The sequence below is a fragment of the Hevea brasiliensis genome, chromosome 14 (assembly GCF_030052815.1).
Source record: "Hevea brasiliensis isolate MT/VB/25A 57/8 chromosome 14, ASM3005281v1, whole genome shotgun sequence".
In the NCBI taxonomy this organism is placed as follows: domain Eukaryota; kingdom Viridiplantae; phylum Streptophyta; class Magnoliopsida; order Malpighiales; family Euphorbiaceae; genus Hevea; species Hevea brasiliensis.
In genome coordinates, this window is record NC_079506.1 from 65564554 (window position 1) to 65588044 (window position 23491).

Sequence of the window (23491 nt, forward strand, 5' to 3'; positions counted from 1 at the left end):
ATTATTTATTTTTTTTAGGTCATTCCCTGCAAATCTCATAGTAAAGTACGTGAGGTTATCAATTGTTAAATCTTAATCTTATGGCAAAAATTTTAACTGATTAATAGCGCTTTAAATAACGAGATTGCAAAAGAATAAATATAAAGGAAAGATAGAAGCATAGGGAATGAAGTATGACTTTATTACGATGAAAACAAAGATAGAGTTTCAAAGAAGAAGGGTACAAGGATAGATCTCACATATTCCTTGTGGCTGGCTTTGGAATCCCTTAACTGCCATTATTTCAAATTCTCTGAAGCCTCATGTCACGACGGTTTATTTCCCTTTTCGGTCCCATGCTTCTTTTCTTATTTCTTCCTTTTGGTTCTTGGGATGCCCTTGCGGGTTTTCACCCCTAGATTTTTTTTTTTTTTTTTACTCACTTTTTTAGGATGCCCTTTCGGGTTTTTATCCTTCACTCATTTTACAGAAAGTGCCCCTTCGGGGTTTTCGCCTTCTTTCACACATTTTGCTAGGAGCGCCCTTTCGGGTTTTCGCTCCTACCCCTTTTTTTTTTTTTTTTTTTTTAGGCATAGTATTTCTTGACGGTGTCAGCATTCACAGGTCTCGGAAACTCTTCATCATCCATGTGGGTCAAGATCAAGGCTCCTCCGAAAAATGCCTTTTTAACCACATAGGGTCCCTCGTACGTTGGTGACCATTTGCCCCGGGGATCGTTTTGATTAGACAGCACTTTCTTCAGAACTAGGTCCCCGAGTTGGAATTCGCACGGGCGAACATTTTTGTCAAATGCTCTAGCCATTCTCATCTGGTATAACTGCCCATGACATGCTGCTACTAACCTTTTCTCATCAAGCAAGTTTAACTGATCCAACCTTGACTGGATCCATTCTGACTCATCAATTCCTGACTCCTTCAGAATCCTTAGGGAAGGAATTTCAACTTCAATAGGCAATACTGCTTCCATGCCGTAAACCAGCGAGTATGGAGTTGCCCCGGTTGAGGTTCTCACGGAAGTTCGGTATGCGTGAAGAGCGTAGGGAAGCATATCATGCCAATCCCTATACGTGACCATCATTTTTCGGATTATCCTCTTGAGATTTTTGTTTGCAGCTTCCACCGCTCCATTCATCTGGGGACGGTATGGGGAGGAATTGAGGTGTCGGATTTTGTATTGATCACACAATTTTTGAATCTTTGGACCATTCAGATTCTTGGCGTTGTCAGTGACGATTTCATTAGGGAGGCCATGCCGACAGATAATATTGTTTCTGAAGAATTTGAGAAACGTATTCTGTGTGATGTGCGCATAGGATGTCGCCTCGACCCACTTGGAGAAATAGTCGATGGCTACAAGGATGAATCTGTGCCCATTGGATGCCTTGGGATTGATGGGACCAATCACATCGATGCCCCACATTGCGAAAGGCCATGGTGAGACGAGGTTGAACAACTTGTGAGGTGGCACATTGATCGGATCGGCATAGATTTGACACTTATGGCATTTTCGGAAATACTCGACGCAATCCTTTTCCATTGTGGTCCAAAAATACCCACGTCGCATGATTTGCTTAGCCATCATGTGCCCATTGGCATGGGTTGCACAATTTCCCTCATGAGTCTCAAAAAGGATTTTCTTCGCCTCCTTTGCATCCACACATCTCAATAATTCGCCGTTGGAGCTCCTCTTGTATAGGGTTTCTCCACTGGGGAAGTATCCCAATGCTAATCTCCGAATCATCTTCTTTTCATTTTTGCTTGCCCCCAAAGGGAATTCTCTGGTTCTACAGTAGACCAGGATGTCATGATACCAAGGCTTTCTATCGGGCTCTTCTTCAATCATGAAGCAATATGCTGGCTCACTTCTTGCTTTAATCTTCAATGTCTGAATCATCTGACCCTCTTCGATTTGAGCCATAACAGCTAGAGTAGCTAAGGCATCAGCAAATTGATTCTTGTCCCTACTAAGGTGAGTGAAAGAGATTTCTTCGAATTTCTTGATCAGCTCCAATAAGTACTTCTGATACGGGATTAGCTTGGGATCCTTGGTTTGCCATTCTCCCTTGACTTGATAAATAATCAGGGCTGAGTCTCCATATACCTCCAGCTTCCTGATTTTCATTTCGATGGCAGCCTGTAGACCCATCACACAAGCTTCGTATTCCGCGACGTTGTTGGTGCAGTCAAATCTCAACTTAATGGCTATCGGAAAGTGTTTTCCATCCGGGGATATCAATACAGCTCCAATTCCATTACCGGACAAATTGACAGCTCCGTCGAAATACATTTCCCATACATCGGCTGGCCCCTCTTCTTCGCAGTCCACTTCATTAATATGCTCATCAGGGAACTCAAAATCCAGAGCTTCATAATCCTGGATAGGATTTTCTGCTAGGAGGTCAGCAATCACGCTACCTTTCACTGCTTTTCGGGTCATATAGACTATGTCATATTGGGAGAGTATAACCTGCCACTTGGCTATCCTACCTGGCATGAATGGGCTTTCGAATACATATTTGATAGGATCCATCCTGGAGATGAGCCATGTCTTGTGATTCAACATGTAGTGCTTGAGGCGATTTGCTGTCCAGGCTAACGCGCAACAAGTCTTTTCTAAGAAAGAGTACCTTGACTCACAATCATTGAACTTCTTGCTCAGGTAATAAATAGCCCTCTCCTTTCGCCTGGTATCATCATGTTGTCCCAAAACACATCCCATCGAGTTCTGCTGGACTGCCATATACAGGATAAGAGGCCTCCCTGCCACTGGTGGGACCAATACTGGTGGTCTTGACAAGTATTGCTTGATCTTCTCAAAAGCCTCTTGGCAAACTGAATCCCATTGGGTGGAGTTGTTCTTTTGGAGTAGCCTGAAAATTGGCTCAACTTTGGCAGTGAAATTAGAAATAAATCTCGAAATGTAGTTCAACTTTCCCAGAAAACTGCGCACCTCCCTTTCTGTTCTTGGGGATGGCATCTCTTGAATAGCTCGAACCTTGTCTGGATCAACCTCTATTCCCCTCTCGCTTACTATGAATCCCAACAACTTTCCCGATCTAGCTCCGAATATGCATTTGGCAGGGTTCAGTTTCAACTGGTATTTCCTGAGTCTCTCGAATACTTTTCTCAGTACCTGCACATGACTTTCTTCTCCCCGGGATTTGATGATCATATCATCCACATACACTGCCACCTCTTTATGCATCATATCGTGGAATAGTGTGACCATTGCACGCTGGTAGGTAGCACCAGCATTCTTCAACCCAAAAGGCATGACCCGATAGCAAAATACTCCCCATTGAGTGATGAAAGCAGTTTTATCCTTGTTTTCCTCATCCATCGAGATCTGATTGTACCCTGATGCCCCATCAATACACGAACACCTGCCCAATCCCGCAGCATTGTCAACTAACACATCAATGTGAGGGAGAGGGAAATCTTCTTTCAAGCTCGCTTTATTGAGATCCCTGTAATCGACGCATACCCTGACTCTCCCGTCCTTCTTCATTACTGGGACGACGTTAGCTACCCATTGAGGATATTTGACCACTTCTAGGAACCCAGCGTCATACTGTTTCTTGACTTCATCCCGAACTTTGAGCAGTGTGTCGGGATTCATTCTCCTTAACTTCGCGCACGGATCGCCCTCGAATTAGGGAATTTTGTGCGTCACTATCCGGGGTTCAAACCAACCATATCATCATAGCTCCAGGAAAATACGTCGAGGAATTCTTTAAGCAGACTGATCATATCTCCCAATTCTTCACTCTCCACTACCTTAAGTTCCCTTTTTACTTCTTCCGTGCCTAAGTTTATGGTGCGTGTTTCGTCTCCACAAGGCACGAGGGAGGGCTCATCCTTTTCACTGTCTTCTTGTGTAGGGTCTTCCTCAGAATCATTTGAAGTAATGGTAGTTATGGGGATTTCAAAATTAACCAGAGGAATCTCTGAATCTATTAGATTATTAGGTGTTAATTGATGAATGGTCCTGAATGAATAAAAAAAATGTATTATAAGGATGGAATTCAAAAGAAAGAGAGAATTGGATTTAAAATGCGCTATTAATTTATTAACGTTTGTGCCATAAGAAAAGGTCCATTTACAGTATTACACTTGTCACCATGGACAAAATGATCAAGTGTAGATAACCAAAGGTACTTTACTCGAAATTGAGTACAGGGATGTCCTCGGTTGTCCAGTTGTTCAGCTCTTGCCCCTCAGTCATTGGCGAGACTAGGGCCTCATACAAGGAATCCAGTTGGATGACATCTATGGATGGATCATCGGGTGATTCTTCTGTATTTGCCGGATGTTGAATGACCGGTTTAGTGAAGATCTCCGTAATTCTCGGGACTACTTTCATCTTTCCCATTTTCCGATCGAACCTTTGATCCCGGAGCATTTTCCTCATCCAGAAATGCCCATCCATAAGGGCATCTTCCTCATAACTCAAACCACAGCGGCCTACCTTCTGGATAGCTGGTATGGGTTCAACGATTCCCTGTAATGTGGCGCCTAGGCCTTTGCCTTCTTCGTACCCACTCTTTGTCATTATTTTGGCTACCATAGCCATAGCCCCTCCATTTCCTGAGATGGTTTCTTGTAACTCGAGGGCTTGGAAGGAGCTTTCCAATGACTCCTCAGCTGCCTCCACATAAGGAAGTGATTGTGGCTTGGTGACTAGCAAGGCCTCCTCTCCTTTTCACTGTGATGATTTTGCCATCCATGATGTATTTTATTTTCTGGTGCAGAGTTGAGGGAACGGCGTTCGCAGAATGGATCCAAGGCCTCCCTAGCAAAGATAGTATAGGCAGCTCAATGTTCATCACCGAATGTGACGTTGAAAGTGCATGCGCCAATCAAGCGGCAAGTCAATATCTCCCAACACTTCTCTCGTACCGTCAAAGGCTCTTACCACCATAGCACTTTGACGTATGTCCGATTGGTCAACTGGCAACCTAGCTAAGGTAGCGCTAGGGAGTACATTGAGAGCTGACCCATTATCAATAAGTACCTTGGCTACTATACAACCCTTACACTTCACTGTTACATGTAGAGCCTTAGTGTGCCTTAAACCCGCAGGGTCTTTCTCGTCCCCCGAGAAAGTAACAAAACTGGATGCCTGGATTTGTCCTACTATCTTCTCAAACTGCCCCGGAGTAATGTTGGGGTTTACAAAGGCCTGATCCAGGATTCTCTGCAAGGTTTGTCGGTGCACTTCCGAACTCAAGATCGATAATAAATAAATTCGGCAGAGTTTTCCTCAACTGCTCCACCACATCATACTCGCTCTGTTTCATTATTTGGAGCAGCAGTTCCTCCTCTTCTTTATGCTCAGCAGGCTCTGCTTCCTCTGTCTTCTCAACCTCCTCTTCGATGTTCTTCAGTGACTCTCCCATTTTTACTTTCCCTTTTCTCTTTCCTTTCTCTTCGTTACTGTAACACCTCCCACTTCGAGTTATGAACTCGACCTCTTGCTCAAGGGAGGAGGGCTTAGTGGCAGTGGCGGGTTGGGGATCGATCTGGGGAGTAGCACTGGTGGTAGGTCCAGCATAAATCATCTGAAAGTGTGCATGAGGAGTGAAACATGGCTTAGGCGGTGCCGGAGGTGAAGCAAGGCTAGGAGCCGGTGTACTGCTTGACGCTCTTTGAGTGAAGACTTGGAAATTGTAGTTCCAAGGTATGGCGTGGGTGTTGGTAACAGGGAGCTGAGATGGGGCATCGGATAACCGTTACTGGTGGTGAGGCTACCGGGGGTGAGAAAGTGATTCTGGGTTTAGGGGTGGCAGCATTTTGGCTATATCTAGTGGTATTCACTCCCTCTTCCATCTTTGACCTTGTCTGGCATCTCAGAACCTTGAGAGACAATAAGTTCCGAACCTCTTGCCTGAATCCTCACACTCGCACTCGTGATCACCGCCTCCATGATAAGGACACCTCGTACTCTCTTCCAATCCCGCTACCTGAGGGCAGAGGTAGCCTTCCCTCATTGCCACAACAAAAATTTCCTTAAAGTAAGGAACCAACTTGTCTACTTCCAGCGTTGATCCTTCTTCATCAGGCTCTATCATATTTACACCACTGCCTGCATTATGGTTAGGCAGTGGGTTTGAGGTAACATTGGGGAGGGAACCATTTCCCTCAATCTTCAACCACCCGTTTCTGATTAAAGCGTGCACTCTCCCCCTGAGTGCCCCGCAGTTATCGGTTGAGTGCCCTTGTGCCCCTCCATGATACTCACAACGGGCAGTGGTATCATACCACCTGGGGTATGGAGGCTGAATTGGATCTAGGGGAACTGGTACGATTTGGTTTATACCGACAAGGTATCGGTATATTTCACTGAGTGGGAGGGGAAGAGGTGGATCAGGGTTTCTTGGGGGTCTTAGGTTGTTTTGTGGTGGTCTTGGTTGAGCAGGAGGAGGAGGCGGTCTCGATTGGTAATTTATAGGTGGGGGATATTGTGGGCGTGGGTGTGGATAATTAGGGAAAGGAGGTGGAATGTTTGTGACTGTTTGGCCATGAGAGGAAGGATATGGCCGGTAGTTATTTTGGGGAAATGGGGAGTAATTATTCTGCCGGGTGACTGAATGGACATCACCCTCCTTTTTCTTGCCAAAATTGGCAGTTTTCTTTGCAGGGTTCTCAGCCAACTCCTGCAATCGTCCCATTCTCAGGTTGGCCTCTATTCTTTCACCAGCCTGTATGATGTCAGAGAAACTGTTGGAAGTGTTCCCAATCATCAAGTTGAAGTAAGGGGCCTTCAAAGTTTCGATGAACAGAGAGCATAGCTCATTGTCGGTCACCGGGGGATGCACTTCTGCCGCCTTGCTCTCCATCTCTGGGCATATTCCTTGAAGCTTTCTCTGTCTTTCTGTACCAGGTTCTGGAGGTCCCTTCTTGTGGGTGCCACATCGCAGTTAAATTTATACTGCTTTAAGAAGGCATCAGCTAAATCCTTCCAGGAGCGCAGTTTGCTCCTGTCTAACTGAATACACCACCTCAAAGCTGCCCCTGAGAGGCTCTCATGAAAGAAGTGGACCAGCAGTCTATCATCCTCTGTCAAAGCAGACATCTTGGCGATATAGGTGGCCAAGTGAATGCGAGGATCTGAATTCCCTGTGTACTTGTCGAAATCAGGGACCTTGAACTTAGGTGGCACCACCACATCGGGCACTAATCTTAGTGATGCCACGTCGACCGAACCATACATGTTCAGCCCCTCTATTGCTCTCAGTCTCTCTTCTAGAGCAGAGAGTTTCTCATTTTCTTTCATCTTATTTTCCCCTCCCACTGCATGATATGCTCCCCGGCCGGGAGCTGAGGGGTGGAGTAAACTGGAGGGATTAGGATTGAAGGGTGAGGCTCGGCATTTGAGACAGTCGGGTAATAGGAGAAAGGCAGGTCATTATTCATGACGACCGGATTGACAGTGACTGTCGGGTCTGGGATAGGTGATTGAAAGGTGAAAGAAGTTGAAGCTTGGTGAGGATCATTTGTTGGAGGTGGTGGAGGAGGTAATGGTAGGCTAGGCTCTGCTGTGGGTTTATTCTGGGACATTTCCCTCATTAGTCTCATAAGTTCTGAGACCTGATCTTTCAATTCGGATACTTGCCCCTGTAGGTTTTGTACTTGTTCCTGATCTTCCATTATCTTCTTTATCCGAGATCTTGTTAAGTACACTCGCTTGGGTTGAACCGTGTGCTTGGTCAGACTTGCCTTGTTTGAAGCAATATTGATTTCCTGTAAGGAGTAAAAAAGAAAATTTTAAATGAACTTTGAATTTTGCAAAGAAACTAAAAGTCCTAGTCTGGATGAAGGATACAGTGGCATTTGAGAGCCAGGTCGAAATCTGTAAAAGGATAATCGCATCAATTTTATCATGGCATCGTTCGATAGTCTGACTGTGAATGACTAGATTGAATGCGCATTTATGATACCTGTCCATATAGCGCATTCAATTTTTCACATAACCCTAGCGAGGGAGTTCCTACGGGAGTCATATTATTCATTCACAAATTTACTGAACAATGGTCCAGAAATCATTTCATTAACTGAATAATTTGTACATCGTATCCTCTACATTGGCCTAGGCTCTGGAAGGTTCTTTATAATAAGATGACATCTTCTGAGATACTCATATAACCTTTCTTCTTGCTTGGCAGGGTCGAATGCTTTGAAAGCATATTCGGATTCAGGTAATAGTTCTTGTTTTCCCTGTGCTATCGTTCTTTCCAGCTGGTCAACATTCTCTTTCAGTCCTTGATAGAGAGCAGCTTGTTTTTCTTTCTCTTTCCTTTCCTTAGCACATTCTTTCAAGATATCGTTGATGAGTAGTGCCTGTTCTTTTAATTCGAGCTTCTTCTTTTTGTTTTCCTATTTATACTCTTCAATGAGCACCTCTTGGTATTTCATTTTTTCCTGAAGCTTACCATTCTGCACTTTTACTTCTTTTACCTCAGCTTGGAGAGAGTCTTTTTCCTTTTCCCACTGTTCCTCTTGCTCTTCGAACCCCATCCTTACGGCCCTTGCCTCTTCCTTGAGCCTTCTCACTTTTCTTTTAAGTTTCTACTGTTGGTCCTCCAACTGTTTTATTTGTTCTTGCAGTTGTGAGTTCTCGGTGTTTGCTTTTTGTAGTGAGTCAAGCAGACGATTATCAGCTTCTTCTAATAGGATGTTTTGGCGAGGGTTGTTGTCGTCGAATTCTGTAGTTGAGTGTTCTCGGTCCCTGTCAGCTCTCCATTTAAGATAATCGCCCTAGGCACTTGGGCCTTTAGGCGATCTCTCCATTAGAGTAATGTTTTCCCAAGACTAGCGAGCCAGTTTCAATCCTTCCTCTTCCTTGAGCTCATGGTAGAAGTGACCTTGGTGGTATTCTTCAATGTTGATCATGGACTGCGTTGAGCCAAACTGCCTCATTACCAATGCTGGAGTGTAACTTGTATATCCGGTTACTCCGATTAGGGATACCGACTGATTACCTCCCGCACCGATCAAAACGGGTTGGCCTGACATCCACAGCTTCCTCCAACAGTAATCATGGCTATTGAAACTCAAAATCCGTTCCCACCACTACTGTTCATTCTTCGGACTGATTACTAACCGGGTTATCTTTTCGATGGGAGGCTGGTCGAGGTACCAAGTTAATCCCTTTGTCTCCATAGGACACATGTGACTGATAATCCAGAGGTATAGCAACTGAGAACAACACTTAATGGACCCTTTCCCCTGTTGTCTGCAGTAGGTTAGGGTTAACAAGGTTTCCGCAAGAATTGCCGGTATCGGATTGATCTCCTGCCTTTCTACCGTCCAGAATACTTCCACCGCACTACAAGTTACGATTCCCAATGGTCCCGGGAACAGAATCAGACCATAGATTCCCAAGGCGAGTGCCACTGAAGCTTGATTCCACTATTTCTCTTGGAGGTACTAATCTAACCACTTCTGGAGATATGTCCAATACCAACCATGTGTGTTTCCTTTGACAGTTTCTTTTGACTTTGCCTCCTCCGAAGGGATGCCCAACAAATGTGTTAATCATTTCCAGGTCTGCCTATGCTCAAGGTGTAGGTAGATCCGATTCTGTGTTGAATAAGGAATCCCTAATAATGCCTGATATTCTTCCATAGTGGGAACTGTATCAATATCATTGAAAGAGAATACCCCGTACTTAGGGTTCCAAACCGACAACATGGCCTTTAATGCCAGGATTTAGACCTTGACTCGCATTAAGGTTGCAATCCTCCCATACTTCTCTTCAAATCGTGCCTTGACCTGATCGGGAAGCGACCTCCATCCATTAGACAGACCCTCGAGGCTGTTCATTCTGACTTCAATTTTATTCAGATCTAATGAAGGTAGTAAGCTAGCATGTGCCTTGGAAACATCATTTTGTGGGGGTACTGGAGTATGAATCGATTTGGACCAAAGTTTAGCATTCTGAACTTCTTCTGCCGACTGACTCGAGGATGCCATGATAAGAATGATGCCTATCCTTTTACAGACTCTTGGTTTGGTAATGCCTGCAGGAAAACTCGTTAGTAAGATAAATTAGGGTAATTTTGAATCATACTGTTGACAGGATGACACGTACACATTTATCAAAGTAGGAAAATGTGTAGGTGTTTTAGTAGAATTCAAGATTACCCTCACAAAAATGAACAAAAGGAAATTAAAACAAAACAAGGTAAGAGTAAGTATGCCCCTTTTTGTCCTATAATAAGGAGACTCCTGATATCGGACGAGCGCTACCTATTTGGATAGTTCTATCTTATAAGGTAGTTTACTACGGTTTTCAGCTAATGTGATAGTTTAGCTCAAGGTCTAATTTTCTAAAAGCCACAGGTTCCCAAATTGCCCCTCAGAAATGAGAGAGCCCCATTCTACCCCCATGATATTATCGGGAAAATTCCACGGGTATCACAGTGAATAGAACGAGTTTCAATTTGAGCAGAAGCCTTCACGGATACTAACGGGGTAAAACCCACGGGTACCGCTACATGACCCCCTCCTATTTTCCTAAAAGGGTAAGAAAGCCCGGGTATAGGGCCAATGTATGTGAGGACATCGTGTGAGTGTTCAGTGTGTGAAGGGACGCATTTACCTCTTCCCAATATAGGGGGATTTTTTTCTTTTTTTTCTTTCCCTTTTTTTCAAACAATAAGCGCTGTAGGGAATAAAACAAGCAAAACAAGTAAAACAGTTAGCGGAATAACAATAATTAACGTATAAAATATTGCCGAATGAGCCCACTATAATTTGATCGGAAAAAGAATTAAACCTACTTTTGGACCTCTAGACCGGGGTTAAGTCAATAAATCCCCAGCGGAGTCGCCAAGCTGTCGCAAGGGGTTTTGCGGTCGCCTGGACGATCACTCACCGAAGTGGGAAAGAGTGAGGATTCGCCACCTTAGATTTGAGGGAAACTAAAGAAAACCATTCGGGAAGATAAATTAAATATGAAACCACTTCAAGACAGAGATTCTAGGTTCGGGGTCCATAAACGGGTGGGGAAGGTGTTAGGCACCCCACCTCGTCCCTTAATAAGGGTAAGTAGATTTAATTTTGTATCAGTTAGGAGGGCTTAAATGGACATGTTAATCCTTTTGTCAAAAGGAGATTTTAATTTTTCACTAAATTCGGATCACCCAGATGCATAAGTAAATGAGACGACCTTAGTGAATTGACGTCGCGAATCATTTTTGGTTTTGGGATTATCTTGCGTACAGGTTAAGATTTGGTGTGAGAATCGGATAAGAACTCTCCTCCGATCTCTCATGGGGTATTTAAAATTTAGGATTGAGAATCGGATAAGAACTTTCCTCCGATCTCTTTTAAGTATTCATTAAAATTTTAGCTTAGGGATCGGATAAGAATTTTCCTCCAATTTCTATTTAATGTTTATTAAAATTTTGAATTGAGACCGGATAAGAACTCTCCTCCGATCTCTATTTAATATTTATTAAAATTTTGAGTTGAGACCGGATAAGAACTCTCCTCCGATCTCTATTAAGTATTTATTTTAAATTGTGAGTTGAGAATCGGATAAGAACTCTCTTCCGATCTCTATTAAGTATTTATTTAAATTTTGATTTGAGACCGGATAAGAACTCTCCTTCGATCTCTATTTAATTAAAGTTTTGAGTTGAGAATCGGATAAGAACCCTATTCCGACCTCTTTTTAAATTAATAGGAACCTTAATGGGATCTTTCCGATCTCCCAAATTTTAATTTCAGCTACATGTCATAAGGTCCTAAAGCTAAGGATTCTGATGTTCTAAGGTGTTGGAGGGGTAAGGCTTCTAATTGATATTTTGTGACTAAATAAGAGAAGCTGGACTAAATTTGGCTGACTTCCCCTAAGGTCACTTTACCAGTACCTATTAATGTCCGATCTATTCTGTTTCGTTTACTTTGGTTTTATTCCACTTTATGGCATCTTGCCGAATTGCCGTTTACGTCAGCCTAATAGTTTGGCTATTTTCCTGACGTGTTATTCAGGCTTTCTCTCTTAAAAGAGACCCTTAAGTTGCAGTTACCTACGTTTTACCCAACCACTCACACGCTACTAGGAGATAGAAAACTTGCATTCAGAAATGACGAAGGTTAATAAAATGATGAACTGATCGCTAAAGAAATAAACTCGAGAGTAACATTCTTTAAGGTTCTTTGGCACTAAATAAACTTGGAGAAAATCACATGCATAAAAAGAACAAAGAAAATGCAGAAAGTAAACGTAAACACTTAATAAAACGGCGACATGAGCTCTTACCTGTAAGGAGCCAAATCTATTGAAATAACTATGGGGTGACAAATAGTAATAAGACAGCGGGCTGATTAGCTTGAGGGCTGATGTTCGTTGTGAAATGAAGGGTGCTTAGCTAAAATGCAATCAGATTAAGATAAAAACCGAGTGAAATGAAGTTGAGCTTGGATAATGGGAATGAAGACAGAGATGATAAAGGGCTGAAAGTGAGAGTGTGACCAGATAATGAACAAATTGAAAATGTAGAGTTCCAGTATTCAGAATACTTTTCAAGAAAACACTTCAGAAAACTAGTTTCAAAAGTCTTTCTAATCAAAACTTCAAAGTAGCAGAGTAACAAACTGAATCAAGTTTCAGAGTTCTTCCGCTATAATAACTACCTCTCTTTTTTGCCCGTCCTTTAAACAGTTTTTCATGCAGGTATTTATAGGAATCGGGTGCTCCCCATGAAGGGTCAGGATTTATTTTGAGGGAGATGGAGGGTCAAGATTTTGAAGGACATGATCGGATGCTTGAGAATTAAAGAGAACCAAAATGAACGGCTGAGATTATTCTTCAGAATATTTGTCATTTTCTTCTTTCAATCTGACGGTCTCAAATCCTCTTGTCCGGAGCGATCTGAGGGCTAAGAGCGAAAGGCGCTGGTCTTGTCGTCTCCTCTCTTGATCCAAGGGCTCCGGGTTTGTCCTTACAAGTGAAATCAACAGTGGAGATTGGGATGTACAGGACTGTCATGACATACCCTGGCACCTGTCAGCATTGCGGGCAATTCTTAGGCGTGCGGTGGAGATCTCGTCTGCCACGCTTTAACTACCTCGGCTCTGATTCTGACGACGGTTATTTGGGATTTGTCTTATTCTTTTTGCCTTCCGATCCCTCCCACGCTCTTATTCCGATCTCTCATGCTGATCTCCCATCTTCCGATCTCTTATTCCGATCTTTCCCTTTCTCAGGTTCGGTCCGGTCAAAGCATTAATTTCCCCTCGATTCCTGAAGCGTCCGCTTCGTTTTCTGCTCAGTAATAAATGCCCGTTTTCCCCTATATATACCCCAGACGAAAGAGACTTCCCTTCATCCCATTTCCTCTCTTGCTTTTTCTTTCTTGTTTTAACTATTCCGGCAGTAATTCCGGCTACAACTGTGGCTTTTGATCTTTTTTCGATGGACTTCTTTATCCACCGACTGAAAATTTATGATCCCGATGATCGAATAATCGTGAAAACCTTAACTGATGATGGTGAGAGAACTGAATCGATTGACCGATTTGGGTTGCGGACTTCGATCGTGCCGATCTTGAGTCGCTCAACTGGAATAATCAGCGAACCGATTTCGGGTGAGCTGATTGCTAATGTTTGGCTGATCCCTGGCGATCGCTCTTCCGAGCTTATTCGACTTCTCACCACATTGGGTGTTCCGACAGCGGTTTCCCTCCACATTGGGTGTTCCGACAGCGGATTAAGCTCCGATCGGCTACACCCTGTGGATCAGTCACAATGTTGGCTATTGACATAGGCTTCTTTAGATAGGATGTTCCGCTGATCTTTAGAGGTCGGCCTTTTGATGTAATCAGATGTAATCCGATCTTGAGATCGCCCAAATGATGTAATCTGATTTTTGGAAATGTACTCCGATCTCTTGAGATCGCCCAAATGATGTAATCCGATCTTTTGAAAATAAAGATTTTATTTTGTCAATTATTATCTTATTAATTATTTTCCGAGCTCTAATATGATTATCCGATCTGTAATTCAAAACACCTGGATCTACCGCTCTATAATTAACCGATCTCTTTATGGAATCTTGGGAATATTCGTGAGACGTGTCAGAATAGCTGGCGAGTCCCGCTAACCGATGCGCCGCCTGGAACCTCGTGAGCATTAAATGCTCGGACGAGTATAAATAGGGGTGGGGGGTTAACCATTTGCTCCTGTATGTCATTTTCAATCTCTCGCTCACAACCTCAAAGTTCTCTCGTTTACTCAAGTTCTTCTGACGCCGATCAGACTCCGGTAAGGGCTTTGATCTTCTTTTTAGTTTAAGTTCTTTATTTCCTTTGAAAATGAGTGGTGCCGAGGGTCAAAGAGCGGCGAGTCCTCCTTCCATTCAGTTCTCGTGGTCATCTGACGAAGAAGAGGTGGTCGGGCCAAGCGCGCAACCAGAACCTCCTAGGGTCTCTATTTCAGCTCGGGGGCGGATCGGACCATCAAGGCACGTACCTTCTTCAAGGAGGGAGAATCTCCCTATGGACGAGCTGCCATTGATCTTGCAAGAATCCGATTTGCAATCGTTTAGCCAGGAGTACAATATTCATCCTGATTCGTACGAACTTATCCGGTGTCACGGCGATCACCGAGCCGATCACTTCTTTGAAGAGAATGACTTGGTTATGGTATATGAGGAACAGTTAAAGGCCGGTCTGCGGTTCCCTCTGGATGACTTCTTCAAGGAGGTCTTAAAACTTCACCGAGTGTGCATTGCTCAAGTTCACCCTAACTCGTGGCGGATCTTAGTAGCCTTCCGAGGCCTATGCCGAGCTAAGGGAATCAGACCTATGGCTAAGGTGTTCACCGAACTGCACAGGCTAACTCGCCGAAAGGACGATGAGCACTGGTTCTTTCAGGCGAAGCCTCATTGCGGGCTCTTCACCGATCTGCCCTCCTCCCTTAAAAATTGGAAGAGCCGCTTCTTTATTCTGAGGAGCAAAAATCCGACCTGCTTTGAGGACTTCCCTCGTAGCTGGTGGCACCAGGGGCCCTTGCTTCCGAAGCGCATTACCCTGAACCAGGAGGAAAGCTTAATAGTGATGGATCTGAAGAATCAGGCTGCCACTCAAAAGTATTCCTGTTTAGATGCGGTGACTGTCGAGCTGCACCATTGGACCATACAGCTGCTCACCAGCCAAGATCGCGAACTTCCGCTCTCGACCTGCAGATCGGTATTTTTACATCTCAGATCTCAGGACCTTAGCGATCTCACTGACCTCTTCTTTGTGCAGGTATAGCGGGTGATGAGGGTTCTAGGAAGCGGAAGAAAGAAAGAGAAATCTCCCGGAAAATAAAGGAGATGAAGCGTTCGGAAAAGCTTCGAACTCCCGGCCATGAACCAGGGGAGACGCAAGGAGGCCCGTCCCGACCTTCGGGGCAGCCGATCACTGAAGCTGTCCGATCTCCTCCTCAACAGGAAGAGCCGGCTCCACCTCCTCCAGTTGCTCCAAGCACAGAAAGGGGTCCTTCTCAATCTTCTGTGAGAGCCTCTTCTCATGGCGCTCAAACGTTGATCGAGTCCCTGAAGAATAACCGGACTGTTCGGGAGAACCCCGGTTTTGCCAAAGTCTTGGGGTCTTCCATCTGCCTTCGGGAGGATCGGGACAGGCTATCCCCGGACAGCTTTGACGATATCTTGACTCGATCCATGAGCCTGAACGTGGAGTGTCTGGTGAACCAGACCATAGTTCGGGAAAAGGCTCATCGCCTGGGCAAGGAAATCGAGAAGAAGAATCAGGAAGTGACTTCCCTCCGATCCCAACTCGCATCCACTCAGGATTACATATCTCAAGTTGAGGGGCGGGCGAAGTTCTATGAAGACAGGCTGGCCGAACAGAATCATGTTCTAGCTGAAAGGGATCATGCTCTCGGGGAAGTCCAGGCGCTCCGGGCCAACGAAGCTTCTCAGGTCGCTCAACTTATCGAGGAGCTTAAGGCGAAAGACGAAGAAATGATGACAGGGATAGCTGGTGCCTATGTGAATGCTCACAAGTACCTCTTGGCCGAACTCCAAAAGCGTTACCCAGAAGAGGACTTCTCTTGGATGGCGACACGGCTCCCGAGGGTGAGGATAGTGAAGAGGAAGGAGAGGATGAGCGAAATGTAGATCAGGCTGGGGGTGATCCCCCAGCCAAATAACTTGTACAAATTTTGCAATGAAATGAAATAGAATGCCTTTTTGTTCGATGAATGGTTGTGATCGGAAAATTTCTAAACACTTGATTGTCTGAGTATATTGCAACAACTGAAAACTATTATTATCCTAAGTGTGAGAGATCGGAAAATACAACATGCATGAGATTGCTAAACGGAACTTAATTGAAAATTTTGGCTTGAACATCTAAGATCGGGATCTTCATTAAACCGGATTAGAACCTTAGCTTGATTATTCCTAAACTTTTAAAAGAGAGGTCAACCATAAATACTGGCAGCAAGGTTCTAGTGCTAGTTCAATCTCGTCTGACAAGAGAGATCGGGAATGTAGTTAACTGGTCAGGATATTTGACAATGGGCTTGAGATATCGGTGAATGATTTGAGAGACCGGTAAGGCTTTGACTGATATGAGGACTTAGCATTGACTCAACTTTCTGTGAAGAGAGATCGGAACCGTGGTTAGATGGCAAGGAGAGACTTAGTGCTAGGGATTGGTTTCGAAGTTTGTTGATTCTAGGGATCGGCCAAAATATGGTATCGACACTAGCCTATAGGCTATTGGACCCACACGTTCAATGATTTCGTATGGGCTAATAAACCTAGGGCTTAACTTACCCTTTTTCCCAAATCTCAACACTTTCTTCCATAGTGATACTTTGAGGAACACTTTCTTATCAACTTCATATTATATATCTTTTCTCTTCAGGTCTGCATATGACTTTTGTCTATCTGAGGTAGCTTTCAAACTAGCACTGATTATTTTCACCTTCTCCTCAGTCTATTTCACCAATTCAGGCCCCACAATTTTGTCTTCCCCTAGTTCTGGCACAAGGGTGTTCTACATTTCTTCTCATATAGTGCTTCATAAGGAACCATTTTAATATTGGCCTGATAACTGTTATTATAAACAAATTCTGCCAGTGGAAGATATCTATCCCAACTTCCTCCATATTTCATAACACAACTCCTCAATATATCCTCCAGTATCTGGATTACCCTTTCTGATTGCCCATCTGTCTGAGGAAGAAAAGCTGTGCTATAGTGTAGTTGTGTACCCAAGGCTTCCTATAACTTCTTCAAAAATTTGGATGTAAACCTCGAGTCTCGATCTGATATGATGGACATTGGGACTCCATATAACTGAACTATCTCACTTATGTACAGTTCTGCTAACTTCTCTAGTGAGTAGTCAGTCCTAACTGGTAGAGAATGAGCAGACTTTGTCAATCTATCAACTATTACCCACACTACATTATGCTTCTTCTATGTGAGGTGTAAACCACTGATAAAATCCATCGTAACACGATCCCATTTCCACTCAGGTTTAGTTATAGGCTGTAACAAACCTGATAGAACTTGGTGCTCTGCCTTTACTTGTGACATATTAGGCATCTAGTCACATAGTCAGCAATATCTTTCTTCATACCAGGCCATCGATAATAGAGCTTCAAATCATGGTATATCTTTGCACGTCGTGTATAGCATAAAAGCTACTATGTGTAACAGCCCGATCTTTCTCCAGTTAGTATTGTCCGCTTTGGCCCATGGGCCTCACGGATTTGTCCCTTGGGAGGTTTCATTCCCAAAAGGGCGCTGACTAGGTGAGGAAGGCTCCCACATATATGGCCCAAATCTTTTCTTCCCATTTCCGATGTGGGACACGAAGTTTCCACCCCAGTGCGTAGCTGGTTGAACAAGCACATCCCAACCCCATCCCTGGGTCGTGACAAGCCCACCAACTTTCGCCTGGTGCGTCCTCGCACCACACACCGTACTAGAGGGAGTCCAGCTCTGATACCAAATGTAACGGCCCGGCCCACTAGTGATATTGTCTGCTCTGGGCTGAAGCCCTCATGGTTTTAAAACACGTCAATAGGGGTTAGGAACCTCCATCTTATGAACCCAGCATCTCTCCCGTGTTTTGTCGATGTGGGATTTGCCTAGGGTGTTACAATCCACCCCCCTTATGGGACTCAGCGTCCTCGTTGAGGTTTGCCCCACCATCGTTCAAGGTTGCACACGGAGCAGCTCTGATACCACAAATGTAATGGCCCAGCCCACTAGTGATACTGTTTACTCTGGGCCGAAGCCCTCACGGTTTTAAAACGCGTCAATAGGGGTTACGAACCATCAACTTATAAACCCAGCATCTCTCCCGTGTTTTGTCGATGTGGGATTTGCCTAGGGTGTTACACTATGTGTCTCTTTAAAGATGCTTTTCTTCAATTCGTCATCATCTGGTACACATATTCTCCCTTTATAGTATAGGCACCCATCCCCCTTTATCTCATATTTAGTCTCCTTCCCCTCTTGAATTTGGCTTATAATGGTTATCAACTTCTCATCTTGTTTTTGCTTTTCTCGCACCTGCTGTAGCAAATTAGGTTTTACTTGTAACTCAATCAGAATAGCTCCATCTTGTGCTAAAGACAAACGAGCATTCAAAGATCTCAAGGTTGCTATCAAAGAAAATCCCTTCATAAATCTCCTGTAGTAACCAGCTAACCCCAAGAAGCTTCTAACTTTTGTTGCATTCTTAGGCGGCTTCCATTCCACTATAGCTTCAATCTTTTTGGGATCCACTCTAATCCCATCAGCTGATACTATGTGTCTAAGAAAAGAAGTTTCATTCAGCTAGAATTCACACTTGGAAAACTTAGCATACAACTTCTTCTCCCTCAGGGTCTGTAATAAAATCCTCAAATGCTCATCATGCTCCCTCTGATCCTTGGAATATACCAGTATATCATCAATGAAGACCACTACAAACTGATCCAAATAAGGATGAAAGATGTGGTTCATAAGGTCCATAAATGCTACTGGTGCATTTGTTAACCCGAATGGCATTACCAGAAACTCATAATGTCCATACTTGGTCTTGAAGGCTATTTTAGGTACATCTGCCTCATTTACTCTCAGCTGATGATACCCTGATCTGAGATTAATCTTGGAGAAAACACCGGCTCCCTTCAACTGATCAAACAAATCATCTATTCTGGGCAAAGGATATTTGTTCTTCACTGTCACTTTATTCAACTGCCGATAATCTATGCACAATCTTAGTGTCCCATCCTTCTTCTTCACAAACAACACCGGTGCTCCCCATGGTGACACACTAGGGCATATAAACCCTTTATCCAGTAACTCCTGCAACTAGATTTTCAACTCCTTTAATTCTGTGAGTGCCATCCTATAAAGAGCAACTGATATTGGTGTTGTACCCAGCATCACTTCAATTGCAAACTCTATTTCTCTTTCTGGTGTTAAACTAAGTAATTCCTTTGGAAACACATCCGAAAAGTCACACACTATGGGTATATTCTGGAGACTAGACCTAGCTTTCCTAGTATCAACCACATGTGCCAGGTATGCTTCATAACCCTTTCTTATCAGTCTCCTTGCAGTGGTGGCCGATATGACATTAGACAGAAAATCTCTCCTTTCACCCACAATTGTAATTTCTTCATTATCAGGAGTTTTCAATCTAATTCTCTTTAATCGACTGTCAACTATTGCTTTGTGATGTGACAACCAGCCCATCCCCAATATCACATCAAACTTATGAAATGGCAACTCAATCAAGTCAGCCAAAAACTCATGTCCTGGAATTTTTAAGGGACAACTCTTGTAGACCTTATTCACCACTACACTATGGCCTAAAGGGTTAGTAACTAGGATATCTTGTTCTGTTTCATCCATTTGAACTCTTTTTTCCATAGGCAATTCAATGCAAACATATGAATGCATGGATCCTGGGTCTCTCAATGCATGAATAGGCAATTCATAGAGTGAGAAGGTACCCTTGATCACATCTAGTGCATCTTGTTCCTCTTGTGCTCTCATGGCATATGCATGCGCTGGTGCCCTAGCCTCTGGCCTTTCCATCATCTCAGAAGTAGCTTTTTGTGAACTATTAGCCGCCTTTGTTCTGCTAGGTTTCCTACCTTTTTGAGCTATAGAGGCAGGTCTCTCAACTTGTGCTGGTGTAGTGGAAATATCCCTCTGGGGGCAATCTCTCTGATAATGATCTATGGACCCATGCTTGAAACAACCTCTAGTTAAATGCCAACACTGTCCTCTATGCCACTTCCCATAATGCGGGCATGCTGCTAATGCTGCTGGGGCTACTCCCCTAGCCACTATTCCTAAAGAACTGGCCACTGATGGAGTTGAATGGCCTCTCCTTAGTGTAAATTGCAATTTTGGTCATTGTGGCTAGCCCTGACTCTGACTCTGAGGTCCCCTAGGTCTCTTACTATCTATAGCTGAAGAGCTTGACTGTCTTGGGCCCCTCTTATATTGCCTATCCTAGCAACTCTGCTCACTAACTCTGACCCTTTCAACATTTAGAACTGCCACTACTAACTAGGAAAAATCTGTGATCCTTAGAGCTGTGATGTGCAACTTGTTGTTGTCATTCAGTCCTTCAAATCTCCTGCACTTATCCCCCTCTGTAGGCATAATCTCATGGCTATAGTGGCTTAACCGCACAAATTCTCGCTCATACTCTAACACTGTGAGCTGCCTTCGCCTCAAATTGATGAAATCCCTCCTTTTGGCTTCCAAGTATATATGACTGATATACTTCTTTTTGAACTCAGCCAAAAAATACTCCCAAGTTACTGTTATAGGTTGCACTACCTTGGATACCGTATCCCACCATTGATATGCATCCTCTTGCAGAAGGGAGACTGCACACTCTAGGTTCTATTCTGGAATATAGTGCAACTGCTGAAAAATCCTTTCTGTTCTCTCTAACTAATGTCAGCAGCTGCAGGATCATCCTCTTTCATTCCCTTGAAATCTATCACCCCATAATTATGGAGTTTCTCCATAGGGGATTTCTGTGCAGGTTGTGTCTGAGTCCCCATCACATGCCTAAGCAGATCAGCCATCTGCTGAAAGAACTGTTACTGAGGCTATGCAGGCTCTCCTGATGCCTGTGCAGCTAGCTCTCCCTTGTCTATACCACCATTTCGAGTAGGGGCATGACTTTCGACCTCCTCCTTAACTGTCCTCTGAGATGCTGAGGCCATTCTATAACCTAAGTAGACAGGAAAACATATATGCGTCAGTGCCACCTCGACTCTTAATGGATGCAATGCATGACATGTACTCTATGTTCTTCTATTTATCTAGGTCTAGCAATGCCTAAACCATGCTCTGATACCAATTCTAATGGCTAAGCTCCAACCACTAGAGGAATTATCCACTTTGGCCATAAGCCTTATAGTTTTGTCCCATAGGTGGAATGGAGAACTTCCCAGGAGGTCACCTGTCCTAGAATTTCTCTTAAGCGAGCATGCTTAACCTCAAAGTTCTTCCAACTCTCTAGGCCATTCCACCAAAAGGCGCCTCTAGTGATGAGTTTCCCCATTTTATATATCATTACTTTCCACTCCCATTCCTATGTAGGATAGGTTTCCTATCCAATGGGTATCCCTGGGGCAGTTGCTGCCCACCAGCTTCTGCCACGAGCGTCCTCGCTCGTCACACTGTACTGGGGGAGCTTCCGACTCTGACACCAATTGTAAATATAATACCCCTTACCCAGTCTATGGTGTACCCGAGCAAGGAAAGCCATATTCTGTGTCGGAGCAACCTATCTTAACTTACTCTAGTCATTATCCATTTTAGATTCACCTTTATTTAAATTAAATTATTTTTAAGCAAAGAAAGTACCAGAGTTTCCCCTGTTTTATTGATATTTAACCTGTTAAAAACAATTACCTGTTTAAAAATTCAACATAATAATTTCTATAATTTCTATTCATAATCTCATATTCATCCACATCCACTTTCATCACAATCCATATCATCATTTCATGCTAATTCATATCATTAAACATGTCACACCTTACCCCTCTGTAAGGCATAACATGATCCCGTAGAATACTTAATGAACTACCGAACTTCACCTACCGATAACTCATTAAGCACCCTATAAGGGATTTTAAAACAATTTCTTACTTTTGGTAAGTGGTGAGCATTTCTAATAAGTATTTAAAACATGTACTTAAGTGAAAAGCTAGTTGGAAATTTTGGCCCATTTTATTTTTCTGCAAATTTTATAAAATTTTGACAGAGTTTCCTCTGTATTTTGAGAAAACCGTTCTTCAAATACCTGTAAAAAGCACTTTTAAAAATTTTTCTCAACCACAACTTCAATTTCACAATCAAACTCTATCAATTTCAACAATTCCACAATCATTTCATTTGAGACAAAACAATTTATATACATCCTTACAAAATTCACATCAAAAGAAATACAAACTAAATTTTATTACAAACTTCATACAAATTTTGTACAAGCTGCTCAAGACCCATTTACATGTCCATACCTTTATATGCAATACATACATCAAAATAAATATTTACTGCAGGTATAAATTATACAGAAGACTTCAAGATGATAGCTCCTCACACCTCAGCAGCTCAGTCTGCTGCTCTTCTAGTCTCTGTATCTGCGACAGCAATAGAAGTTATCACTGAGTACTAGGACTCAGTGGTACACAACATACTAAAATAATCTTTATGCAAAAATAAAATCACATTTATTCAAAAATTTGACTAAACATGAGCATTAAACACAAAACATGAATTATGAGATTTTAATGCAACCCAAGTTCATTTCAAAGTATCAAAACACATTTCATAAAACTCACAGTTAGATCATGCCATTCGAAACAAATAGAATCTCAATAGCCAGAGGCTAAAGAGAAATCATATCACAAGGCTAGCTAGCTCAAATATATGGATATCCATTCACATCCTCTTCTACTGGCACACCTCAACACTTCTCCAGAGAAGGAATCAAAATTCGAAACTAATTACCCCCACTAGTCGTGCTAGTGAGGTGTTCAAATATATGGTCATGACACTGTGGTTTCAAAACTTATCTTAACAATTTGCTAAACATTGCTATTTCAAATATACACAATAACTTTCACAGTTTAATTAAAACATCATAAATAATGTCACAAATAAACTTTCAACAATTCCAAATCACAAGTAAAATACATATTTCGTTCACTTTATCAATGAATTTTAAAGCATGAAGATGTTGTGCACAAACCTCAAATGAGTCGCCCCTTAGCCTCGACTCGGTTCCTCGGGTTCCTTCCCGATATTCTTTTCAACTGAAACACACAATTTTACAATGTTTCAGTACTAGAACTTAACACAAATCCAAAATAAATTTAGCTTCACATTTACCTAGTTCTAACGTGTTAAATTCGACGTTCTCGAAATTTTTGTGTTTCGGGTTACTATTCACTACACTATTCAAGTCAAATAGTTGACTTTCTA

General features: G+C 43.0%; 1 pseudogene; it reads right to left on the minus strand.

The window, feature by feature from the left end:
• Positions 1-565: 565 nt before the first annotated feature.
• LOC131172966 (uncharacterized) lies at positions 566-21078 on the minus strand (annotated as a pseudogene).
• Positions 21079-23491: the final 2413 nt, after the last annotated feature.